The following is a 25,910-nucleotide window of genomic DNA, read 5'->3' on the forward strand; positions in this document are numbered from 1 at the left end:
TTGGACCAACCGGTTAAACCGTATCTTCATCAAAATCTTCCTATCCGTCTTGAGAAGTGCTATGGGTCGCCAGTTCTCGATACGTGACGGATCCTTACCCTTTGACAAAACAAGGCCGACCTCCTCAATGACCTAAGCAGAACACCTGAGGAAAGACATTCGTTAAATACCATGGTCAAGAGATGAGTCAAACTCTCGTTAAAGGTCCTATAATACTCAGATGTTAAGCCAACCGGACCTGGCGATTTTTTTATTTTTTTTTATTTTTAGGGGAAGGCCGTCAATTGCCAGCCTACCTTCCTCTTAATTGGCTCTGTCAAAATATCAAAACCCTGGCTTATGAGTCGTTTCAGCCAGGAAAGCTACCATCTTGTCCCAATCTAGCTCCTTTCTATTCAAAAGATGAGCATAAAAGGATCTGACCACCTCCAGGATCCCTGATCTGGACCTCTTCAGGAATCAGGTATTGTCCATCAATCCAGTGACTATTTTACTACTCACTGAAATATTACAGTATTTGTAAGGGTCGGGCGAGTGGTACTTCCCGAGAATCCTTCTCTGAAACCAAAGATGCGTGCCTATTATACTGACAGCTCTTAAAGGGAACCTGTCACCAGCATTTCACCTATTGAACGCTATTCACCCCTTGCTGGACGCTGCTGTCAAAATTTCATTGCCGTTATCCCCTCTCCTAAACACCTCCAACCTTAAATAACAGTCTGCAAACATTTCGCACTTTCTAGGGTAATGATCTGGCAGGCTCGTTAGTGCCTCTTCTAATGCTCGCCCACCGCCGAATACTGCCCGGCCCTGAATGCCGAAATCTCATCTAAGATAGCGCGCATGCACCCGTCATATATGGTCCGACACCATTCCCTGCCTCGTCTGGGCCTCAAATCTAGTTACTGTACTGCTATGTTGTCCCGTTGTGCTCATACACCAGAACAGGACATCAATGCGCAAATGCGGGTTTTCATGTGTTCTGGGGGAGATGAGGAGCAGTCAATCAAAAGAAAGGAGGCGGGTTAAACTTGGAAAACAAAAAATGATTTTTCACCCACTTCCACCAGGTATTGCTGGTTTAATAGGTGAAATGCTGGTGACCGGTTCCCTTTAAGCAAAGATTTCACTTTTGAGATATTATCGCAACTACCCCCAGTCGAGACAAGATGTTCGAGTTTCCTCCTCAGACACGGATACGGGTGGTACCTGAGACCAGAGAGCAATAATGGGCAGGAATCTGATGCACACAGGTACCTTTGCAGGATACAATTAGGTTGTTCCAATGTTGCTCAGGCACCCACCAGGTGGATAGTAGAGGTACCTTAAATAGTCCTAAGGGCAGGCAACAGGAACTGGGTCATTGAATTTTGCACACTAGGGACATTGAATCCACAAGCACAGGACAGTAACAGACTAGGAGAGAGGTAGGCAGCGGGCACTGCAACCGCTGCTGCTGATGCCAGATTAGTGGCGTAGTTCATTCATTCATTCAGTAATTAACAAAATAAAGGCATTGTGTAGCATTGCAAGTAATGGGAGTAAAGCTGCACTGTGGACAGAAAGGAAGAGGGCAAAGTGCGTTTAGATTCTGCTTTTGCTCACAATACCAGGTCAATGCATGGAGTGGATAGAGCAAGCTCTCTTTCCATCTCCCCGTTCTAAAAATTCATTTAATATATGGTCCCCAGATAGGAGACGTACCAGATATTAAATTTATAAGACCAGATACTACAGAACAGATACTACACTTGATCTTAGCCAAAAGGCAGAGAAACGATAATCCGAAAGTGAGGCGCCTTGACACCAGTATTGGCGTCTAAAATTTACCACCTCTTGAAGAGATGGAAGCTACTTCTAGGCACACCCATAGGGTCCCGCCGGCACCCTCATACGTGGTGAGAGAGAGATAGACATAGTTTGGTTCTTCTGCTTTCAACACAATGCTCTGCAGAAAGCAACATCTGAATCTGCATAAAAACATCATCCTAGCCGCGCCCATTCACTCTCACGCACACCCTGCCAAAAGTGCATGCCCTTGACTGCCCCTTCACGGCCTGGATCACCTTCAATACACTGACTGCTGTCCAACTGCTGAATGACCAACTCTACCTGTGCCTGGGTCTAGACTTGTCTGGCTGAGGTCCCTTTATGATGTCACTGCCTCTGGCTGCTATGGGCTCCAATTGTGACACGTGCAGAGTTCCGCCGGAGCCTTCCAATTCAGTTGGTCAGTCTCCATTTGATGTTGACCGTGCAAGACGTGCTTCTGCACAAAAGGTCAAAAGGAGGAGACAGGGGACTGCAAAATGGGAATTAGACATCCCAAAACATCGCTGACACCTTTTTCCACAGTTTGTTAGTTTTCCAGGTAACATAGTGAAACATAAAATGTATCTTTGTAGGCGAGTGTGTGTTGCAACTTGAGTGCTTCGGCCTTGGAAATGCAGGGAGGGGGGCTCATTCCATCCATCTATTCAGCAAGTGCGCACGGTTCCATGATGGCGGGTTGGATGGATGCTACGAACGCTGCTACTGCTGCATGCAGCGCCTATCTGCTGCTGTTCATTAGGAACATCCACCCACTACTCCACTCAGGTGCATCAATCAGTGGTTGGATCAGGTGCAGCTCGTTACCTTACCTGGGATGAGAGGGAGGTGGAAGAGCAGGTGAAATGCTGGAAACACACGCAGGAGGTGGCCATGACACCTATGCAGAAAGCCTGTTTGGAAAAATATTTTTTTTCCCTCTGTTACAAAAACCTGCCTGACCTGTCATGCAGGGGAATCCATGTGCATGATGGGCCAGCTAACAGGAGTAAACGTCCCGACATTTTGCACTCAGATGCTCCTGTTTTTATCTGCTTAAGCGAAGCAGTGTTGCATGCAACATTATATATGCCATGTTGCAAACACCTGAGCAGTGGTGGGAAGTTGATAGCAGGTAGCCTAGCCAAAAACTGGCAATTATCTGTGATAGTGGGTAGCCTAGCCAATAACTGTCAGGTAGCTGTGATAGTGGGAAAGTAGCCTAGCCAAAAACAGGCAGGTAGTTGAACCCACAGGCAGACAGTAAAAGCGGACAGGATCCAAGCTGTTTTTTGGTCAACTGGGTACTGACTGACTTACACCAGAGAGCAATAGCAGATGGGAATCTGATGCACACAGGTACCTTTGCATGATACAATTAGGTTGTTGTGATGTTGCTCAGGCGTATAGTAGTTGTGCCTTAACCCCTTCCTGCCAAATCACGTTACTGTACGTGACAATCGGCGGCGCTTTCCCGCATTCTCACGTACAGTAATGTCCCGACAATAAACTGTCACCATGTCCTTTGACATGGTGACAACGGGCAGATCGCAACAAACACTTACCACTCGCCGGCACAGGACCAATCAAAGCGGTCCTGTGACATCGATGGCTGTGATTGGTCATTCAAAACTGAATGACCAATCACAGCATATGTAAACAAAAGACACAGGATTCTTCTCATCACCGGCTCTGACAAGCTCATTTCTGTCAGAGAGCTTTGTGAGAGTCGGTGTGTCTGAAGCCCTGTCAGAGATAAAAAGTGCAAAAAAAGTGAATAAAGATCTCTTCTAGATCTCCCCAGATCCTCCCAGATCTCCTCAGATCTCTCCTGTCCCAGTAGTTATAAAATAATCCCCAAATCGCCCACCCATTTCCCCAGTGAAATTACTGCGCCATATTACTTTAGGCGATACCCTAAATACCCCCAGATCGCCCCCACACTGGCCAGTGAGGGAACATTGATCCGTGTCAGTGTCCAGTTCGATCCACACAGATCGCCACCATTCACTGTTGCCGTGCCACATAACAGTGACAGTTTCACGCAGTTGTCCAGTCAGTTCCATCCCGCTCCTACATTTTTTAGAGCGCCAGTTTGTTTCCAGTTGAAAAAAAAAAAAATACAAAAAATATATATAAAAAAAAAATTCTAAAGAAATATTTTTTTTCTTAGGGACAGTTACGTTTTAAGGTTACGATAAACTTAGATCTGTTACATTGTAGTGTACATTACTGCAATATGGCGCATACATTTTATAGCCCAGCGGAGGCATATGCTGTGCTCGGATACAGACTCTGCTAGCGAGGATGAAATGCAGTTCGTGCTGACATCATCTTCGTCTAGCGAGTCTGATCAGCCCCCCCAGCAGCGCAGAAGAGGTGCTGGGTCTGACCAGCCCCCCGATAGTGAGGCGATATGGATGCTTGCTACAAGTTATGCTCCCCAGGTTCCCGACTTCACTGCATCCTCAGGAATCCAAGTGGAGACCACGGGGTTCGGAGAGTTCGATTTTTTTAAATTCTTTTTCTCCGCTGAATATATACATTTAATGGTCAAGCAGACAAATTTATATTCTGAACAATTTCTCGCTCACAATCCCACATCCTACTATGCCAAAGGCCAAATTTGGACCACCACATACTCGGAGGAGCATTGCAAATTTTGGGGCCTGTTACTAAATATGGGCCTCATAAAGAAACCCAGCATTAGGGACTTCCGTCATTTCCTCCCAAATAAAAGGGCCCGGTATGGAATAAAGCTGTATAAGATCTGCGAAAGTTCCACCAGGTACACCCATTGTTTCCGAATTTATGAGGGAAGGGATTCCAAAATTGATCCCCCAGAGTGCCCCCCTTCCCTTAGTGTCAGCGGAAAAATTGTGTGGGATCTTATACACCCGCTACTTGGCCAGGGATGTAATGTCTATATAGACAATTTCTATAATAGCATCCCTCTCCAAAAGTGCCTTTTGGCAAGAGCGACAGTGGCCTGTGGCACGATCAAAACATTTTCTAAGGGCCTCCACAAAACCCACCTGGGCCAGACATTGCCAAAAGGAGAAAGCAAAGCAATGTGCAGTGACAACATGTTGCTAGTGAAATATAGTTACAAGAAAGATGTCCACATTCTATCAAGCATCCATAAGGATAGCAGCATCAATGTTCAAGTTCGTGGCTCCAGCATCACAACTTCCAAGACTGCCTGCGTACTGAATTATAACCGCTTTATGGGTGGGGTGAATCTATCTGATCAGGTCATAAAGCCGTATAGTGCTATGCGGAAAAGTAAGACCTGGTACAAGAAGCTGGCAGTCCACCTCACCCAAATGGCAATGTATAACACATTTGTGGTGTCCAGATACGCAGGCAATAGAAACACATTTCTCCAATTTCAGGAGACAATAATTAAGGTCCTTTTATTTGACAACCCAGAAGGGGAGGGCACTTCTACAGGAGGTTACAGTTGCCGTATAATTCCAGGCCAGCACTTTTCCTCAGTAAATCCCCCCACTGAGAAGAAAACAAGACCCCAGAAAAGATGTCGGGTGTGTTCCAAAAAAGGCATTAGGAAAGACACTATCCACTAGTGTGAGACATGCCCCACAAAGCCAGGCCTGTGCATCAATGAATGCTTCAAAATTTACCATACCTCCACTGAGTTTTAGATTATTTTATTTATACACCCGTTTATTTTACAAATTGGCCATTCTAAATTGATTTTTGAAGCTGAGTAATTTTATATCATATGTTTTTCCCCACTTACTAAAATTTAAAAGAAGCCCAAACAAAATGAAATATTCTTACTACACCCCTAGATAAATACCTAATGTAGTTTCACATTATAATAGTCACACCAAATGAAAATATTTTTGAAAAGCCGCTAACAAAATTCTCACTATACCGCTAGATGAATACCTACATGGTTTCACGTTATAATTAGTCACACAAAATGAAAATAGTTTTGAAAAACCCCTAACAAATTTCTCACTATACCCCTAGATGAATACCTTGAAGGGTAGAGTTTTCAAAAGAAGGTCAGTTGGAAACACTGAAATAGCATACTTGAGATAAAAATATATTTTTTTATTTGACAGCATCATTTCATATAAGTGTAATATTCCTTCAATACATATTTTTTTTAGAATTTTACTGAGTATGCCTATTATTATAACTATGTCCTGCCATATAAAGCTGTTATATTAAGTCTTATAAACTGTTTGGTGATATAGGCATAGTTCTTTATATTTGGAGGTTGCTGAATTTACGAGCTGTTCCTGATCAATACGTTATGGGCTTTTTTGTTGTTCAGGCTTTTGCACAACCTGTTAAACCCGAAAATACTTCCAGGAAAACTGACAATATCTTAGGGGATTAGTGATCCTTTTATATATTCTGTAGGTGATTGGTTGTTTTGCGCACATTACGGTTCCTACTTTGACAGGCAGGGACCTGTAATGGTGTGCCAACGTCCCTTGGCACGTTCGTCTCTGATATAGAGATTGATGGGGCTAAAGAGACGTATGACCAGTCCCTTTGAAAAAAAGAAGTGACATTATAAAGCCCTGTTCTTTCATCCTGTGAACATGCTCAAGTTCTAAATTTTTTCCTCCAGTTCTCAAATATATTGCCCTTCAGTCCAATACAGTTCTAACTTAAATTCTCCCTGCTTTAACTGTTGTTAACAGCTGTGAACTGACACATTTGTTGGTCATCTGCTTTGTTAGCATGACATCGTTACATACACTGGCAAATGCACTTCTACGGGTTAATATGCTGTGGAAGGCAACCATGCTCCAAAAATAATAGATTTGGTAAAAAAAAATTACCACCTAAATACCATGATTCTGGCTATGAAAACCTAGCGGTACAAACACTCATTAAACCACTAGGTGAATACCTTAGGGGTGCAGTTTTCAAAATGGGGTCACTGCTATAGGTGTCAGATCGTTCTGCCAGCTCAAATCCTTTACAGGCATGGAGTGGGGCCTATCAACTCATTCAAGCTAAAATTATGTTCTGTAAAGCCAAAGGGTGCTTCTTTACATTCACACTGTGTGGGCATGCAGCAGATTACGGCCTAAGTGGGGGTATTTCTTGACACAGGAGAAACTAGGTAATAAATGTTGGGGTGTGTTTCATCAGTTTCATGTACTATTTTGGAAAAATATGTCCTAGAAATGACGCATTTGTGAAAAAAATTAAAATGTTATTCTTGAGGGGTGTAGTTTCTAAAATGGCGTCACTTTTGGGGGTTTCTAGTGTTTTGGTCCCTCCAGGGCGTTGAAAACACGACATGGCACTGAAAACCATTCCAACAATATCTGCTCTCCAAATGGCACTCCTTCACTTCTGAGCCCTGCCGTGGGTCTAAACAGCCGTTTATTACCACATATGGGGTATTGCCATAATCGGGAGAAATTGCTTTACAAATGTTGGGGTGCTTTTTCTCCTTTATTCCTTGTAAAAATTAGAAAATTCTATGTTTTTTCAGAAACAAAGTAGATTTTCATCTTCACAAACTAATTCCAATAAATTCAACAAAAAACCTGTGGGGTCAAAATGCTAACTATACCCCTAGAAAAATTCCTTGAGGGGTGTAGTTTCCAAAATGGGGTCACTTTTGGGGGTTTCTACTGTTTTGGTCCCTCCAGTGCGTTGCAAACGCGACATGGCACTGAACACAATTCCAGCAAAATCTGCGCTCCAAAATCCAAATGTCGCTCCTTCCCTTCTGAGCTCTGGCGTGGGTCTATACAGCCACATATGGGGTATTGCCGTAATAGGGAGAAATTGCTTTACAAATGTTGGGGTTCTTTTTCTCCTTCCTTGTAAAAACGAGAAATTTCTATGTTTTTTCAGAAACAAAGTAGATTTTCATTTTCACAGACTAATTCCAATAAATTCAGCAAAAAACCTGCGGGGTAAAAATGACAACTATACTCCTAGAAAAATTCCTTGAGGAGCGTAGTTTCCAAAATGGGGTCACTTTTGGGCGTTTCTACTGTTTTGGTCCCTCCAGTGCGTTGCAAACGCGACATGGCACCAAAAATAATTCCAGCAAAATCTGCGCTCCAAAATCCAAATGTCGCTCCTTCCCTTCTGAGCTCTGGCGTGTGTCTAAACAGCCGTTTATTACCACATATGGGGTATTGCCGTAATCGGGAGAAATTACTTTACAAATGTTGGGGTGCTTTTTCTCTTTTACCCTTTGTAAAAATGAGAACATTCTATGTTTTTTTCAGAAACAAAGTAGATTTTCATTTTCACAGACTATTTCCAATAAATTCAGCAAAAAACCTGTGGGGTCAAAATGCTAACTATACCCCTAGAAAAATTCCTTGAGGAGCGGAGTTTCCAAAATAGGTTCACTTTTGGGCGTTTCTACTGTTTTGGTCCCTCCAGTGCGTTGCAAACGCGACATGGCCCCCGAAAACAATTCCAGCAAAATCTGCGCTCCAAAATCCAAATGGCACTCCTTCCCTTCTGAGCACTGCCGTGGGTCTAAACAGCCGTTTATTACCACATATGGGGTATTGACGTAATTGGGAGAAATTGCTTTACAAATGTTGGGGTGCTTTTTCTCTTTTATTCCTTGTAAAAATTAGAAAACGTAATGTTTTTTCAGAAAAAAAGTATATTTGTATCTTCACAGATTAATTCCATTAAATTAAGCAAAAAAAACTGTTGAATCAAAATGCTAACTATAACCCTATATAAATTCCTTGAGGGGTGTAGTTTCCAAAATGGGGTCACTTTTGGGGGGTTTCCACTGTTTTGGTACCACAAGACCTCTTCAAACTGGACATGGTGCCTAAAATATATTTTACAAAAAGGAGGCCCCAAAATCCCCTAGGTGCTCCTTTGCTTCTGAGGCCTTTGCCTCAGTCCAGTAGCGCACTAGGGCCACATGTGGGTATTTCTAAAAACTGGGCAATAAATATTGAGTTGCGTTTCTTGGGTAAAACCTTCTGTCTTACAGAAAAAAATGTATTACAAATGAATTTTGGCAAAAAATATGAAATTTGTAAATGTCACCTGTACTTTGTTTTAATTCCTGTGTAATGGTTAAAATGGTTAAAACACTTTCTGAATGCTGTTTTGAATACTTTGAGGGTTGCAGTTTTCAAAATGGGGTGAATTATGGGGACTTTCTAATATTTAAGGCCCTCAAAGCCACTTCAGAACTGAACTGGTCCCTGAAACATAGCCTTTTGAAATTTTATTGAAAATGTGGGAAATTGCTGCGAAAGTTCTATGTCTTGCAACGTCCTAGAAAAATAAAAGGACGTTCAAAAAACTATGCAAACATAAAGTAGACATATGGGATATGTGATGTAGTAGCTATTTTGTGTGGTATTTCAATCTGTTTTACAAGCAGATACATTTAAATTTATAAAAAAGCTAATTTTTGCAAATTTTCTCTGAATATTGGTGTTTTTCACAAATAAATATTGAATTTATCGACCAAGTTTTTTCACTAACATAAAGTACAATATGTCACGAGAACACAATCTCAGATTCGCTTGGATAGGTAAAAGGATTCAAGAGTTATTACCACATAAAGTGACACATGTCAGATTTGAAAAAATGAGCTCGGTCCTGAACGGGTTAATTAAGCCGCTGGCACAGGACAGCAACAGACTACCACCGCCACTGCTGCTTCCGAAATAGTGGCGTCATTCATTCAGTAATTAAATAATGAAATAAAAACATTGTATAGTATTGCAAGTAATGGGATTAAAGCTGCACTGTGGACGGAAAGGAAGAGGCAAAGTGCTTTTAGATTCTGCTTTTGCTCACTGGATCAGGAAGGGTTGCACCAGTTCTGGAGGTACTGCAATACCAGGTAAATGCGTGGAGTGGACAGAGCAAGCTCTCTTTCCATCTCCCTGTTCTAAAAATCCATTTATTGTATGATCCCTAGATAGGGGACGTACCGGATATTAAACTGATATGAACAGATATTACACTTGATCTTAGCCAAAAGGCAGAGAAACGATAATCCTCGTTGGCGCCAATTTTGGCGCTGAAATTATCCACCCCTTGAAGAGTATGGAGGCTACTTCTAGGCACGCCCCCCCCCCCCCCCATGGGCTACCGCCAGCGCCATCACACGAGGCGAGAGAGAAATAGATATGGCTTGGTTCTTTTTCTTTCACCACAATGCTCTGCAGAAAGCAGCATCCGAATCTGCATAAAAGCGCCTTCCTGGCCGCGCCCATTCGCCCTCCTGCTGTGCGGATGCACGCTCTGCCGAAAGTGCATGTCCACGACCGCCCCTTTCTCCTTCACGGTATGGATCACCTGCAATACACTGGACTGCAGTCCAACTGCTGAATGACCAACTCTGCCTGGGCCTAGGCTTGTCTGGCTGAGGTCCCTTTATGACGTCACCGCCACTGGTTGCTGATGGCCCCCATTGTGACACACGCAGAGTTCCGCCGGAGCCTTCCAATGCAGTCGGTCAGTCTCCATTTTCATGTTTATCAAATCTGTGGCACCCTACAGGTTGTCTGGGTGCTGTAGGTAAGGTTCCCACCCCGTAAATATTTGAAAGATAAACTCACACACTCCATTAGGTGAAATATGCAAAAGGTGATTTATTTGAATAAGGCAAAATTTAGAGAAAAAGTAAAGTTTCGCCCACAATCCGGCCTTTGTCAAACTTTATTGCCACGTACTAGCCAGTGCCGCACCTGCCATGAGGCCAGGTGAGCCGACAGCCTCAGGCGGCACCACCTACCCAAACGGGGGGGGGGGCAGCATTTTCATCTCGGAACGGACTAGACCGGGAGGGAGGGGCCATGCAGATGCACATAGTAGACGTGCCGAACGTCAGAAACACTCCTCCTCCTCTCTGACGCAGCACATGCCGCCAGAGAGGAGCAAGTCTGCAGGAGGAGCAGTCAAGCGACGAGAAGCACGAGGTAAGTTCCTGCCTTGCTGGGACCGGGACCCGTGAGTATACCGCAAGGGGGGGTCTGGGCATTTTACCGACAGCAAAGGGCTCTATGGGGCTGGAATAATCCATCCCATAGAGCCCTCACATCACTATAATGGAAGGATTAGTGTGGGTGGGGGAGGGTCTGACTGTCTGACTCACTGCAGAGAGCTCTATAGGGGGGGATTCTGCCCCCCCTTTAGAGCAGTCAGTCAGATGCTCAGACCCCCCTAACCTTTCAGTATAGTAACTAGTCAGGGCTCTATGGTGGGGGGATAATTCCCCCCTATAGAGCCCTCTGCTGTCAGTAAAACGCCGAGACCCCCCCCCCACACCCCCCCCCTTGCAGTATACTCCTGGCTTTGTAGCTTTCCTGTGCTTAATTAGCGTGGGAAAGCTACAAGCGGGGTTGTGACTGGTGAGTCTCACAGTCACTCCCAGTGCACACTGCATGCGGCAGCATCGGTCGCCAGTCTGACTGAGTCTCTGACCAGTTACCACCCACACGCAGCAGACAGACAGGACAGACAGGACAGACAGGATAGACAGGATAGACTGATAAACCCTCAACTAATACAGTTTCACAAGCATTGGCTATGATGGCTTCTATAGTGTAGGGGCAGCTTGTCTGCCTAACATATGAAAGGTTGCTGGTTCAAAGCCCAGCTGGGTTTGTTTTTTTTAAATATTATTAATATCTTACTTGTATTGGGCTTTGTTCACACGAGCATTAATATACGTTTACCTCTCTTCCGTCAGAGGAAGAGAGGATCGATACGTTAAACGGAAAGCAACGGTTCCATTAGAATTACCATTGCTTTCAATGGTAATTCTTTTGTATCAGTTGCTTTCCGTTTGTCTCCGTTCGCTAGGTTTCCGTTTTGAACGGAAATAAAAGTTCTGCAGACTGCACTTTTGTTTCCTTTAAAAAAAACGGAAACTTAGCGAACGGAGACAAACGGAGAGCAACTGATACAAAAGAATTACCATTGAAAGCAATGGTAATTCTAATGGAGCCGTTGCTTTCCGTTTAACGTATTGATCCTCTCTTCCTCTGATGGAAGAGAGGTAAACTTATATTAATGCTAGTGTGAAAGAAGCCTTAGGGCCTGTTCACATAAGCGTTGGCTTTCCGTTCTGGGGTTCCGTAGGAGGTAACCCCGCAACGGAAAGTTAAACTGAAACCACAGCTTCCGTTTCCGTCACCATTAGCGCAGTCGACTGCGCTATTGATTCCGTCACAAAAACGGAAACCTGCCGAAATGGTGACGAACGGAAACCATTAGCAATGTTTCCGTCACCATTGATTTCAATGGTGACTGAAATGGAAGCTGGGGTTTCAGTTTGACTTTCCATTGCGGGGTTCACCCGACGGAAACCTCCCACGGAACCCCGGAACGGAAAGCCAACGCTGATGTGAACAGGCCCTAATCCTTCCCCATAAACCTGCCCCCGCTAATTAAAATAAATATATTATATAATGTATATAGCGCTGTATCCTGTATCCGTCAGGTCAGTGGGACTGACTGATTCAGTGTCAGCGAGTCCTGCAGGATCGAGCTGTTACCGATCACATCTAAGTTCATAACTTAGATGTGATCGGTAATAGGCGACCTAATGGATTCAGGTATCAGCGCTATCTACAGCTGCTCTGTATACAGGATACAAAGCAGCTGTATCTCAAAAAGTGCAAATCATTTTCAATAAAAAGTAATTAAAACTTGCACCAATCGCATTAATAGATATCTTTATATCTCATAGTGACATGTCCGAAGTTTTCATCGGTGGGGGACCGAGCACTGAGGCCCCCACCGATCGCTAAAACGAAGCAGCAGAAGTGCTCAGGTGAGTGCTGTGCCGCTTCATTTATGATCGACTTTCAGCCGAGTGAGCGGTGTACAGAATCCTAGACTTTCTATTGAGCCCGTACACTGCTCCAAAGAAAGCCAAACAGAATTGAAGCGGCACACCGCTCACCCGAGCACTTCTGTTGCTTCGTTTTAGCGACTAGTGGGGGGGTCTCAGTGTTCGGACCCCACTGATCAAAACTTCTGACATGTCAAAAGTTTTTAAAAAAGTTGTTACACTTTACAGAGAATCTTTCACCTGCCCACAGATTTGCATTTGAGTGCAGCATGTAATGGGGAGGGCTGCACAAACTCTTGGGCACTTTATATATTTTTTCCTACCCTCTTTCCTTTCTTAGATATCGGTGCTGTAATATTTGGCGCCCGATATTTAAATAACCCCATGAACTGCCAATGGGCCGGTAATTGGCAAGGGGACGTGTAACATCGTAGCGGATTGGGCAGTGTCACAGCGGACAATGTCAACAGCAAGAGCTGGAGAGAGGAGAGCATGTGCCCGTGCACACGCTCTCACTCTTCAGTTCTTGGCAGGCAAGTACAAGACTGTGATCTCAGGTGAGAGATCAGTCTTGTCGTCCTTGTCTGCCGAGAGCTAAAGAGTGAGAGCGTGCGTGCGCTCACAGCTCCGATGCCATGAAACAGAAGAAGAAGAATTCACTCTTCTTCTCCTCTTGTGTTCCTTAGTGGTGGCGGAGCTGCGCGCATGCGCTCTCTCCAGCTCTTGCTGTAACGCTGACCGTAGCTGATTGTACAGTGTCTCAGCGATGTTTTACACGCCCCCTTGCCAATTACCTCCCCATTGACAGTTCATGGGGTTATTTAAATATCGGGCGCCAAATATTACAGCACTGATATCTAAATAACGAAGGAGGCTAGGAAAAAAAATGTAAAGTGCCCCAGAGTTTGTGCAGCCCTCCCCATTACATGCTGAACTCAGCTGCACATGTATGGGGAGGTGAAAGGTTCTCTTTAAAAGAAAGGTGTTATAATTTATTTTTTTTATTTGATATGTTTTATTTTATGGGCCTAATTTTTCTAATTATTTTAATATGTTTCCGATGGTAGCTATTTATTCATATGTTTGTACGTCTGTTGGGGCAGCCATCTTTATTTTTATTTTTCATACTGCTAATTTCTGTTTTACAGGTTCCGCTGGACCATTTGGACTACGTCGTAGATTCATTGGGCTACTTCGCTGATTTAAGCTTTATTTTTTTTTATTTAATAAAATGGTTAAAGTGGATTGTGTGGAAGAGTTGTCATTTCAATAAAATAAATTTCTTTATGTCTCTGTTTTTTAGTACTTCATTACCACCTTAGTAATGGCTGCTGTCTGATTGAGAGCGTCCATTACTAAGAAGGGGCTTAGTGTTAGCCAGTAATAAGGCTATCACTAACCCCTATTATTACCCCGGTACCCACCGCCACCAGGAGTATTGGGAAGAGCTGGGTACGATCCAGCACCCGAACCGTCTGAAGAGAAGGACGGGTACTGGGGTGGCCGCAGGCTGGTAATATCAGGCTGGGAATTGGCAAAAACGATGGCCCTTCCCACCCTGGTAATGCTAGGCTGCTGCTTTATTGTATCTGGCTGGTTATGAAAAATGGAGGGGATCTCACGTAATTTTTTTCTATTATTATTTTTTTTTAAAAGACACAACGTTCCCGCTATTTTTCATAACCAGCCAGATACAATAAAGCAGCTGCAGCCTAGCATCACCAGCGTGGGAAGGGCCACGTTTTTTATCCCTTCCCAGCCTGGTAAAACCAGCTTGTGGCCGCCCTGCTGCCTTACCGTCGCTTCAGATGGTCGGGTACTGGATCGTACTCCCCTCGCGGCAGTGAGAACTGGGGTAATAATAGGGGTTAGTGATAGCCTTTTTACTGGCTAACACTAAGCCCCTTCTTAGTAATGGACGCTCTCAATCAGACAGCAGCCATTACTAAGGCCATAATAAAGTATTAAAAATAACAGACATAAGAAAAACTTTTTTATTGAAATCTAAACTCCCCCATGCAACCTTCTTTCACCATTTTATTCTTTTTAAAAAAGTAGATCATCGAAGTAGTCTAATGAATCTACGACATAGTCCAAACACTCCAGCGGAACCTACCAAAAAAAAGCAGTATAAAAATGTAAAAACCGTAAATTTGCCACAATAGAAACTAGGAAAAATAATTCCCCTTCATGTAACTGCTTCCTGTCAACTGAAAAGTCATCCGCCAGAGGGAAAAATGTTTCCCCATGGTGCAGTACAAGCAGGGCCGATTCTAGCTTTTCTGCTGCCTGAGGCGAAAATGGAAATGGCGCCCCCCCCCTCCACACAAAAAAATAAAATAAAAATAAATTGTAAGTAAGAAACAACTTGTAAAACAAAACAAAAAAATTAAAGCTGTGTGAACAAAAAAATACATTAGGGCCTGTTCACATCACCGTTCGCTTCCGTTCCGAGGTTCTGTCGCGTGAACCCCGCAACGGAAAGTGAAAGTGACAGCACAGCTTCCGTTTCAGTCACCATTGATCTCAATGTTGATGGAAACATCGCTAATGGCTTCCGTTCGTCACCATTCCGGCTGGTTTCCGGTTTTCCGACGGAATCAATAGCGGAGTCGACTACGGAACGGAACGGAATCGAACGGTGATGTGAACAGGCCCTTATTGAACATCATTGTTATAAACTGCAAGGTCTCATAATGCTACAGGCAATTGTGTAGTAAATATCCCTATATTGCCCCAGCTATAAATACTAGTAAAATGACCAGGGCAACGTGTATCCAAAATTCAAACATAAAAATGAAAGAACAATGTCAGTGTTCAAACTTGTGTCAGGGCTCCTTTAATGGCTCTTTACAGTCAGTATAGTAACACATGCTGCTCTTTACAGTCAGTATAGTAACGCACGCTGCACTTTACAGTCAGTATAGTAACACACGCGGCACTTTACAGTCAGTATAGTAACACACGCGGCACTTTACAGTCAGTATAGTAACGCACGCTGCACTTTACAGTCAGTATAGTAACACATGCGGCACTTTACAGTCAGTATAGTAACGCACGCTGCACTTTACAGTCAGTATAGTAACGCACGCTGCACTTTATAGTCAGTATAGTAACACATGCGGCACTTTACATTCAGTATAGTAACGCACGCTGCACTTTACAGTCAGTATAGTAACGCACGCGGCACTTTACAGTCAGTATAGTAACACATGCGGCACTTTACAGTCAGTATAGTAACGCACGCTGCACTTTACAGTCAGTATAGTAACGCACGCTGCACATAACAGTCAGTATAGTAACACATTTGGTACTTTACAGTCAGTATAGTAACGCACGCTGCACTTTACAGTCAGTATAGTAACACATGCGGCACTTTACAGTCAGTATAGTAACGCATGCGGCACTTTACAGTCAGTATAGTAACACACGCGGCACTTTACAGTCAGTATAATAACACATGCGGCACTTTACAGTCAGTATAGTAACACACGCGGCACTTTACAGTCAGTATAGTAACGCACGCTGCTCTTTACAGTCAGTATAGTAACACATGCTGCTCTTTACAGTCAGTATAGTAACACATGCTGCTCTTTACAGTCAGTATAGTAACGCACGCTGCACTTTATAGTCAGTATAGTAACACATGCGGCACTTTACATTCAGTATAGTAACGCACGCTGCACTTTACAGTCAGTATAGTAACGCACGCGGCACTTTACAGTCAGTATAGTAACACATGCGGCACTTTACAGTCAGTATAGTAACGCACGCTGCACTTTACAGTCAGTATAGTAACGCACGCTGCACATAACAGTCAGTATAGTAACGCACGCTGCACTTTACAGTCAGTATAGTAACACATGCGGCACTTTACAGTCAGTATAGTAACGCATGCAGCACTTTACAGTCAGTATAGTAACACACGCGGCACTTTACAGTCAGTATAATAACACATGCGGCACTTTACAGTCAGTATAGTAACACACGCGGCACTTTACAGTCAGTATAGTAACGCACGCTGCTCTTTACAGTCAGTATAGTAACACATGCTGCTCTTTACAGTCAGTATAGTAACACATGCTGCTCTTTACAGTCAGTATAGTAACGCACGCTGCACTTTACAGTCAGTATAGTAACGCACGATGCACTTTACAGTCAGTATAGTAACGCACGCTGCACTTTACAGTCAGTATAGTAACGCACGCTGCACTTTACAGTCAGTATAGTAACACACGCGGCACTTTACAGTCAGTATAGTAACACACGCGGCACTTTACAGTCAGTATAGTAACACATGTTGCTCTTTACAGTCAGTATAGTAACACATGCTGCTCTTTACAGTCAGTATAGTAACACATGCGGCACTTTACAGTCAGTATAGTAACACATGTGGCACTTTACAGTCAGTATAGTAACGCACGCTGCACTTTACAGTCAGTATAGTAACGCACGCTGCACTTTACAGTCAGTATAGTAACACATGCTGCACTTTACAGTCAGTATAGTAACGCACGCTGCACTTTACAGTCAGTATAGTAACACACGCGGCACTTTACAGTCAGTATAGTAACACATGCTGCTCTTTACAGTCAGTATAGTAACACATGCTGCTCTTTACAGTCAGTATAGTAACACACGCGGCACTTTACAGTCAGTATAGTAACACATGCTGCTCTTTACAGTCAGTATAGTAACACATGCTGCTCTTTACAGTCAGTATAGTAACACATGCTGCTCTTTACAGTCAGTATAGTAACGCACGCTGCACTTTACAGTCAGTATAGTAACGCACGCTGCTCTTTACAGTCAGTATAGTAACGCACGCTGCACTTTACAGTCAGTATAGTAACACATGCGGCACTTTACAGTCAGTATAGTAACACATGCGGCACTTTACAGTCAGTATAGTAACGCACGCTGCACTTTACAGTCAGTATAGTAACGCACGCTGCACTTTACAGTCAGTATAGTAACGCATGCTGCACTTTACAGTCAGTATAGTAACGCACGCTGCACTTTACAGTCAGTATAGTAACACACGCTGCACTTTACAGTCAGTATAGTAACGCATGCTGCACTTTACAGTCAGTATAGTAACACATGCTGCTCTTTACAGTCAGTATAGTAACGCACGCTGCACTTTACAGTCAGTATAGTAACGCATGCTGCACTTTACAGTCAGTATAGTAACGCACGCTGCACTTTACAGTCAGTATAGTAACACATGCTGCACTTTACAGTCAGTATAGTAGCGCACGCTGCACTTTACAGTCAGTATAGTAACGCATGCGGCACTGTACAGTCAGTATAGTAACACATGCTGCTCTTTACACTCAGTATAGTAACGCACGCTGCTCTTTACAGTCAGTATAGTAACACATGCTGCACTTTACAGTCAGTATAGTAACGCACGCTGCACTTTACAGTCAGTATAGTAACACGCGGCACTTTACAGTCAGTATAGTAACACATGCTGCACTTTACAGTCAGTATAGTAACGCACGCTGCACTTTACAGTCAGTATAGTAACACATGCGGCACTGTACAGTCAGTATAGAAGAGGCTGGACGCAGCTGCAGGCTTGAGGGAAGCCGACATGACCGTCCTGGTAGGGAAAGGGTTAATGTTAAGAGGTGAGGGAAAGGTGAAGGAGCTGAAGGAGGGACGGGGAGGAGCTAGGGGGGACGGGGGGGCCGTTACTGCGCTTCCCGCTGTTTCTCGGCATTGAGCCGGAAGCAGCGGGAGGAGTAATACACAAGAAGCAAAGCTCCCCGTTGCCCGGCTTTTTAGTATGGCAGAGGCCCTGATTTTAGAGCGGCTGCGTGCCGCTGCTGTGCACCACGGTCCCGGATGGCTGGAGGAGACCGTGGCTGCATTAACGCGGATCCCGGACGCCGTTTCGCCACGTCGGGCACGGCGTTCGGGGTCTGTTGTAAGGGACAGGCTCCCCTCCCCCGGCCCCCCTACGAGCATGGCTATGGCGGCGGGGGGGGAGTCGGCAACAACCGCTCCTGCGCTGGGCAGGCAGAGAGCGGTAGCAGGGGTGACGGCGATGCAGGCTGTGTCGACCCGTCCCTCTCGGCGGTCCCGACCTCCAGAGCGCCTGAGTCCGGAGGTAGTCCCGCGGACACGGCGTCGCAGAGGGAGCCCGATCCCGGACGCTGCAGGCCAGGCAGCTGGGAGGACCGCCCCTTCCCAGGCCCTGCGTCCTGGCAGGAATCCCAGGCCGCGACGGGGTCCGGCGGTAAGCAGGGAGTCGCAGGCCGGGCTCCCTGTCACCCCTCCCCCATCAGATGGAAGATGTCGAGAGCAAGGTACGGCCGCCCCGCATGGTGATGTTCCGGCCAGGGGGCAGGCTTCGTCAGGATCGTCTAGACGGACGACTAGATCTGCAGCGACGTCGAGGCAACAGGTCCGGTCGGAAGTCTGGGTCCCGGCGGTCGGGCGGCAGGTTGCCGGCCCATCGGTCAGCGCGTCCTCATCCCCTTTCCGAAGAGGTCGTTGGGAGGGACAGTCGTCGGCGAGAGAAGAACTGGAGGAAGGTGAACTGGACGTCTATCGTCGAGGTCAGGATGGTCCGGCTGACGGGAACACAGCGCCTGTGCAGCCCGGTGAGTGTATAACTCCATTATTGTCTTATCCAGCGTTTTTTATGTCGGGTGTCGGCGGGGGGGCTGCTAGCATAGCATCGGGGGCCGGTAGTGGCGCGGGCGGACGCGACGGAGCGGGTTTGGCAGATTTAGTGGGTTGCTTACGGGAGCTGGTGGGGCGCCTGGATAGGGCCGCGGCGCCGGTAGTAACGGAAGTGTCCCCTGCGGTAGTTTGGGAAGGCCCCAGGGAAGTGGGATCGTTGCAGGCGCGTCCTGTGGTGGCGGTTAGAGAGGCGGTCGCGGTGTCGGTGCAGACTGAGGCACAGAAGGACGGCGATCGAGTGCGCATGGACGATCGTGCTCGGGGGGAGGTGTATGTTTGTTTTGAGGGTCCGTTGGGGGCGCATTTAAAGCAGGAGGTGCGTGATCGGATCTGGAAAGATGAATATGTTGAAATTTTTTCTCTCTTGCCGCTGGCTAAATTCAATTTGGATAAGAGCAAGCGGGATGAGAGTAAAAAGGACGAGGAGGAACGGCGGCGGTATAGGCTTATCCCGCAGACGTTCGTTAATTGGTCGCAGGCGTTCGCCATATTGGCTAGTGTGATAGGGGAAAAGGCGCCGGAAAATTGTTCGGCGTTATTTTGTTATTTTGATGCTATTGGGGAGGCTCATAGGGCGTATGGGGGTCAGGCGTGGCTGCGATATGATGAGCAATTCCGTCAGCGGAAGGCGGTTCGGCCGGCGATTCGGTGGGACCAGAAGGATATTGCTCTCTGGTTACGGGTTACGGCTCCGGTTAGGCAGCCCTTTCCCGGGAGCGGTGGCCAGGGAGGCCAGACTAGTCAGAGTGGACCAAGCGGCGGGGGAAAGGCGGGGTTTTGCTGGCAATTCAATGAAGGCCAGTGCAAGTTCGGGGCCACGTGCAAGTTCAAGCACGTGTGCTCCGAGTGTAATGGGGCATCACACGGGGCGGCAAAATGTCTGCGGAAAAAGAGGTCCGGGAACCAGCACGGGGCTGGTCAAGGGGGTGTCGCCGGTGAGGGTGGAAAGGATGGCCCCTTATCTAAATGAGTATCCGGATAGGGCGGCAGCTAAGTTGCTTTATGAAGGGTTTAGTGTTGGTTTTGTTATTCCTCCGCCTCCTTATGAGGTTCCGGTTACGCGGAGAAATTTAAAATCGGCTTACTTGCATGCGGAAGTCGTGTCGGAAAAGTTGTTAAAAGAAGTTTCGTTGGGGCGCATGTCGGGGCCATTTGTGGAGTCGCCGGTGAAAGATTTAGTTGTGTCCCCTTTGGGTATTGTCCCTAAACGCGAGCCCGGAAAGTTTCGTTTGATTCAACATTTATCGTATCCCAAAGGTTCGTCGGTAAATGACGGGATTGATCACGAGTTGTGTTCCGTAGTTTATACCTCATTCGATAAGGCGGTGGGGTTAGTGCGGGCTGCGGGTCCGGGGGCGCTGCTAGCAAAAACCGACATCGAGGCGGCGTTCAGGTTGTTGCCGGTGCATCCAGAAAGCCAACGGCTGTTGGGTTGTTTTTGGAATGGGGCCTTTTACGTGGATCGGTGCCTTCCGATGGGGTGTTCTCTTTCTTGTGCATACTTCGAGGCGTTTAGTAGCTTCGTGGAGTGGGTAACGAGGGGAGTATCCGGGGTCGATTCGTTGATCCATTACTTAGATGATTTTTTGTGCGTTGGCCCGGGGGGTTCGCCGGTTTGCGGTAACTTGCTTCATGCCCTGCAGAAGGTGGCGAGGGATTTTGGGATCCCTTTGGCGCCGGAAAAAACGGAGGGCCCGGTAGCGACGATTTGTTTCTTGGGAATCGAAATTGACTCGGTGGCAATGGAGTGTCGGCTCCCGGCGGATAAGCTGGGTGCTTTGAGGCTGGAGGTGCGACGGGCTTGTAGAAGGAAGAAAATGTCGCTGAGGGAGCTTCAGTCGCTGCTGGGGAAGTTGAATTTCGCCTGCCGGATTATGCCGATGGGGAGGGTGTTTGGTAGAAGGTTGGCGGCGGCAACGGCGGGAGTGCGGGCGCCGCATCATTTTGTGAGGCTCAAGGAGGAGCACCGAGCTGATCTTCAGGTTTGGGATGACTTCTTGGGCCAGTACAATGGTCGCTCGCTATGGATGGCCCCAGCGCAGGATACGAGTGATCTGAATATTTTCACGGATGCGGCTGGGGCGGGTGGCTTTGGAGCTTACGGGGGAGGTCCGTGGTGCGCAGGTCAATGGCCGGCTAGCTGGGTGTCCAGTGGATTGACGCGGAATCTGGCCCTGCTCGAGCTGTTTCCCATCGTGGTGGCGGCTACCATTTGGGGGGACAGGCTCAGGGATAAGAAGGTCCGTTTTTACTGCGACAACATGGGGGTGGTGCTTGCCATTAATAACATCACGGCGTCCTCTCCTCCGGTAGTTCAATTGTTGCGACATTTAGTGTTGGTGTGTTTGTCGCTGAACGCGTGGGTGGTGGCGGTGCATGTCCCGGGTGTACGGAATTGTGTTGCTGATGCTCTTTCTCGCTCGCAGTGGGACCGGTTTCGGCAATTGGCCCCGGGAGCGGAACGTCTCGGTTTGGCGTGTCCGGATCATCTATGGGATCTGGTATCGGTCCCGTAGAGCAGCTGTTACAAAGGTCTTTGGCGCGCACGACGTGGAGGGCTTATGCTGCTTGTTGGAGGCAGTGGGAGGAGTGGGTAAGAGAGTTGGGTGATGTTAATACGGATAGAGACAGGTTGGTGGCACTTTTGTATTGGTTAGGGGATGCCTGGGAGGGGGGGTTTTCAGTAGCGAAGGTGAACCGGTTTATATCCGCGGTGGCGTTTGGGCTTAAGTTGCGGGGCTTGCGGGATGTATCGAAGGAATTTCTGGTATCGCAGGCTTTGAAGGGGTTGCGCAGAGGTAGGGTGGAGGCGGATAGTAGAAGGCCGGTGTCGTTTGCTTTGCTGGGCTTGTTGGGCGGTTCATTGGCATCGGTATGTCGTTCTTCAGATGAAATGGATTTGTTTCGGTTGGCTTTCTCGTTGGCGTTCTTCGGAGCATTTAGAATAGGTGAGTTGGTGTCGCCAAGTACTAAACAGGCAGGGGGGCTGAGATCTGGGGAGGTGAGCCTTTTTGCAGATCGGTTGGAGGTATGGTTGCGTAGATCAAAAACTGACCAATTAGGGAAGGGAAAACTGATAGTTTTGTTCGCTCTCCCGGGGTCGGTCATGTGCCCAGTAGAGTGCATGCGGGGTTTTACAAAAAACAGGGGGTCTCCAGATTTGCCTTTGTTACGTCATGTGGACGGGTCGTTCTTGTCCAGGTTTCAGTTTGGAGCTGTTTTTAAAAAATGTTTGACGGCGGTTGGGGTTGCGGCAGGCTCATATTCATCTCATTCCTTCCGGATTGGCGCAGCAACGGAAGCAGGGCGCTGGGGGTTGGATGATGAGGGGGTGAGGCGTATTGGTCGTTGGGAGTCAAAAAGGTTTAAGTCCTATGTCCGCCCCCATATGTTGTAATTTTGTTGTTTATGCTTGCAAATGTTATATGGTGGTGCCTAACTGTGTTTTCCGTTTCAGATTCGCCTCCTTGTCTGGTGTGGTTGATGGGTCATTCGTACGTGCACTGGGGGGCTTTGAGGGCGGACGTCCGCCCGGATGGTCGCCAGTTGCGCATTCCGCGACAGGATGCGGTTGTGCATTGGCTGGGGTTTAGAGGTATGTCGTGGAACAGGGTGTTGGCGGAATTCCAGACATATGTGCGGCTTGATAGGGTTCCGGAGGTTTTAGTGTTGCACGTGGGTGGGAATGACTTAGGAGTCCGCCCTTTTCGTGAGTTGGTGCGGGATATCAAACATGATTTGTTGTGTTTGTGGGTATCTTATCCCAAGTTGGTGGTAGTGTGGTCGGACATAGTCCCAAGGAAGCATTGGCGGTTAGCTAGATCGGTGGAGAGAGTCAATAAGGCTCGGATAAAAGTTAACCGGGCGGTGTCCCGTTTTGTGGCAAAGAACGGGGGCATTTGCGTGAGGCATAGGGATTTGGAGTCAGGATTGGGGAATTTCTGGAGGAGTGACGGGGTTCATCTGACCGAGGTTGGCATTGATATTTGGAGCTTGGCTATAGCAGAAGGCATAGAAAGGGCGGTGGTGGTGTGGAGGAACTCACAGGCTTAAGGTGGTCAAGGCCTGTTTCGCGGTGGCGGGGGGAGTCCTTGAGGCCAGTCAGTACAAAATGGTGGGGGGGTCGCATCGGGGGTATGCGTCCCCCAAAAAAGGTACATGGTTGAAGACTTCATCGGGTGTTATCCCTTTGAAGTGGTCTTCTGGTAGAAGGTATGTCACTTGAAGGCTTCATCGGGTGTTATCCCTTTGAAGTGGACTTCTAGTGGTCGGTATATCACTTGAGGGCTTCAACGGGTGTTATCCCCTTGAAGTGGACTTCTAGTGGTTGGAGCCATCTGCAGAGGTGAACGGTGCTTCCGAGCTGGTTTACGGCTGGAGGTAATTAGTGGTTTGCAGATGGCTAATTCGGTGTGTTCTTGAAAGGAACATCTGAAGGGGCTTCAAGGACTTCCTCTGCTCGGGTTAATGTTAACGTTTAATTGTTATTTATGATTCTGACCCATGTTGGGTCATGTGAATTATTAGGAGGAATTCTCTGGTGGATTCCTAACTAGTTATCCGAATGTTTCGGATTTAAATTGTTTTTATAAAACTGTGAAATTAATAAACGGCTGCTGTGGCCATTTCACATCCAACCTCGGTGTCATGTGTCGTTACTAAATGGGGGTGGGGGATAGTATGGTTTAAGGTTAACACACGACTCTACCTAGGCAGGTCAAGAAGAGGCTGGACGCAGCTGCAGGCTTGAGGGAAGCCGACATGACCGTCCTGGTAGGGAAAGGGTTAATGTTAAGAGGTGAGGGAAAGGTGAAGGAGCTGAAGGAGGGACGGGGAGGAGCTAGGGGGGACGGGGGGGCCGTTACTGCGCTTCCCGCTGTTTCTCGGCATTGAGCCGGAAGCAGCGGGAGGAGTAATACACAAGAAGCAAAGCTCCCACCCTCCCACCCTTGTTTTGTTACTCCTTAGGTCTTCTGTACGTCCGTATATGAGCGTTGTGTTTTATTTTGTGTGTTTATTTAACATGTTTTTCTTTTTTCCGGAGTAGGTTCTGTTGTCATGGCAGCTGGCGGGGGGAGTCCTTGAGGCCAGTCAGTACAAAATGGTGGGGGGGTCGCATCGGGGGTATGCGTCCCCCAAAAAAGGTACATGGTTGAAGACTTCATCGGGTGTTATCCCTTTGAAGTGGTCTTCTGGTAGAAGGTATGTCACTTGAAGGCTTCATCGGGTGTTATCCCTTTGAAGTGGACTTCTAGTGGTCGGTATATCACTTGAGGGCTTCAACGGGTGTTATCCCCTTGAAGTGGACTTCTAGTGGTTGGAGCCATCTGCAGAGGTGAACGGTGCTTCCGAGCTGGTTTACGGCTGGAGGTAATTAGTGGTTTGCAGATGGCTAATTCGGTGTGTTCTTGAAAGGAACATCTGAAGGGGCTTCAAGGACTTCCTCTGCTCGGGTTAATGTTAACGTTTAATTGTTATTTATGATTCTGACCCATGTTGGGTCATGTGAATTATTAGGAGGAATTCTCTGGTGGATTCCTAACTAGTTATCCGAATGTTTCGGATTTAAATTGTTTTTATAAAACTGTGAAATTAATAAACGGCTGCTGTGGCCATTTCACATCCAACCTCGGTGTCATGTGTCGTTACTAAATGGGGGTGGGGGATAGTATGGTTTAAGGTTAACACACGACTCTACCTAGGCAGGTCAAGTAACACATGCTGCTCTTTACAGTCAGTATAGTAACACACGCTGCACTTTACAGTCAGTATAGTAACACACGCTGCACTTTACAGTCAGTATAGTAACGCACGCTGCACTTTACAGTCAGTATAGTAACACGCGGCACTTTACAGTCAGTATAGTAACACATGCTGCACTTTACAGTCAGTATAGTAACGCACGCTGCACTTTACAGTCAGTATAGTAACACATGCGGCACTTTACAGTCAGTATAGTAACACATGCTGCACTTTACAGTCAGTATAGTAACACATGGGGCACTTGCTTTCTGTCCACGTCTGTTGGATCTGTACTACCAATCAGTAATATTTGTAAACCGAAACTGCACAGACCAGACTAGGAATGAATGTAATCATCGAGCCAGTAATATAATCTGAAAACTATTCACTGCATGTTCAGGTCTTAAAGGGGTTGTCCCAAGATTAAATGTTATCCCCTCTCTACAGGATAGGAGATAACATGCTGATCAGTGGGGGTCCCTCGTACCCCTGAGTTAATGACGCTGCAGGTCAAGCATACACCCTGCCGCTCCAGTTACTCAGGGGTACAAGGGACCACCGTTCCAGTTATCAGTGGGGGTCCCAGTGGTCAGACCCCCACCGATCAGCATGTTATGTCCTGTCCTGTGGACAGGGGATAACATTTAATCTTGGAACAACCCCTTTAACTGCAAGGGGCAAAAATGTATATTTAGAAAAAAAGGCATATGGAACAGTAGAAAAGCAAAAAATAAACTGTGCACAACCTATAAATAAATATGTAAGAGCAATGTATATACCGCACAGATCCATATATAGCAGCAGTGAATATACCGCAGATATAAATATATACCAGTAGTGAATGTTATCAGCCACA

The 25,910-nt window shown here is 46.5% G+C and overlaps 1 non-coding gene and 1 pseudogene across 1 annotated transcript; both read right to left on the reverse strand.

Moving 5' to 3' along the window:
- Nucleotides 1-1,573: 1,573 nt before the first annotated feature.
- LOC142747557 (U2 spliceosomal RNA) lies at nt 1,574-1,781 on the reverse strand (annotated as a pseudogene).
- A 7,837-nt stretch (nt 1,782-9,618) lies between these two features.
- Nucleotides 9,619-9,809, reverse strand: LOC142747552 (U2 spliceosomal RNA). Its single transcript, XR_012881854.1, has one exon. It is a non-coding gene; the product is annotated as a U2 spliceosomal RNA (small nuclear RNA).
- Between the last annotated feature and the right edge of the window lie 16,101 nt (nt 9,810-25,910).

The sequence above is a fragment of the Rhinoderma darwinii genome, chromosome 2 (assembly GCF_050947455.1).
Source record: "Rhinoderma darwinii isolate aRhiDar2 chromosome 2, aRhiDar2.hap1, whole genome shotgun sequence".
Taxonomy (NCBI): Eukaryota; Metazoa; Chordata; class Amphibia; order Anura; family Rhinodermatidae; genus Rhinoderma; species Rhinoderma darwinii.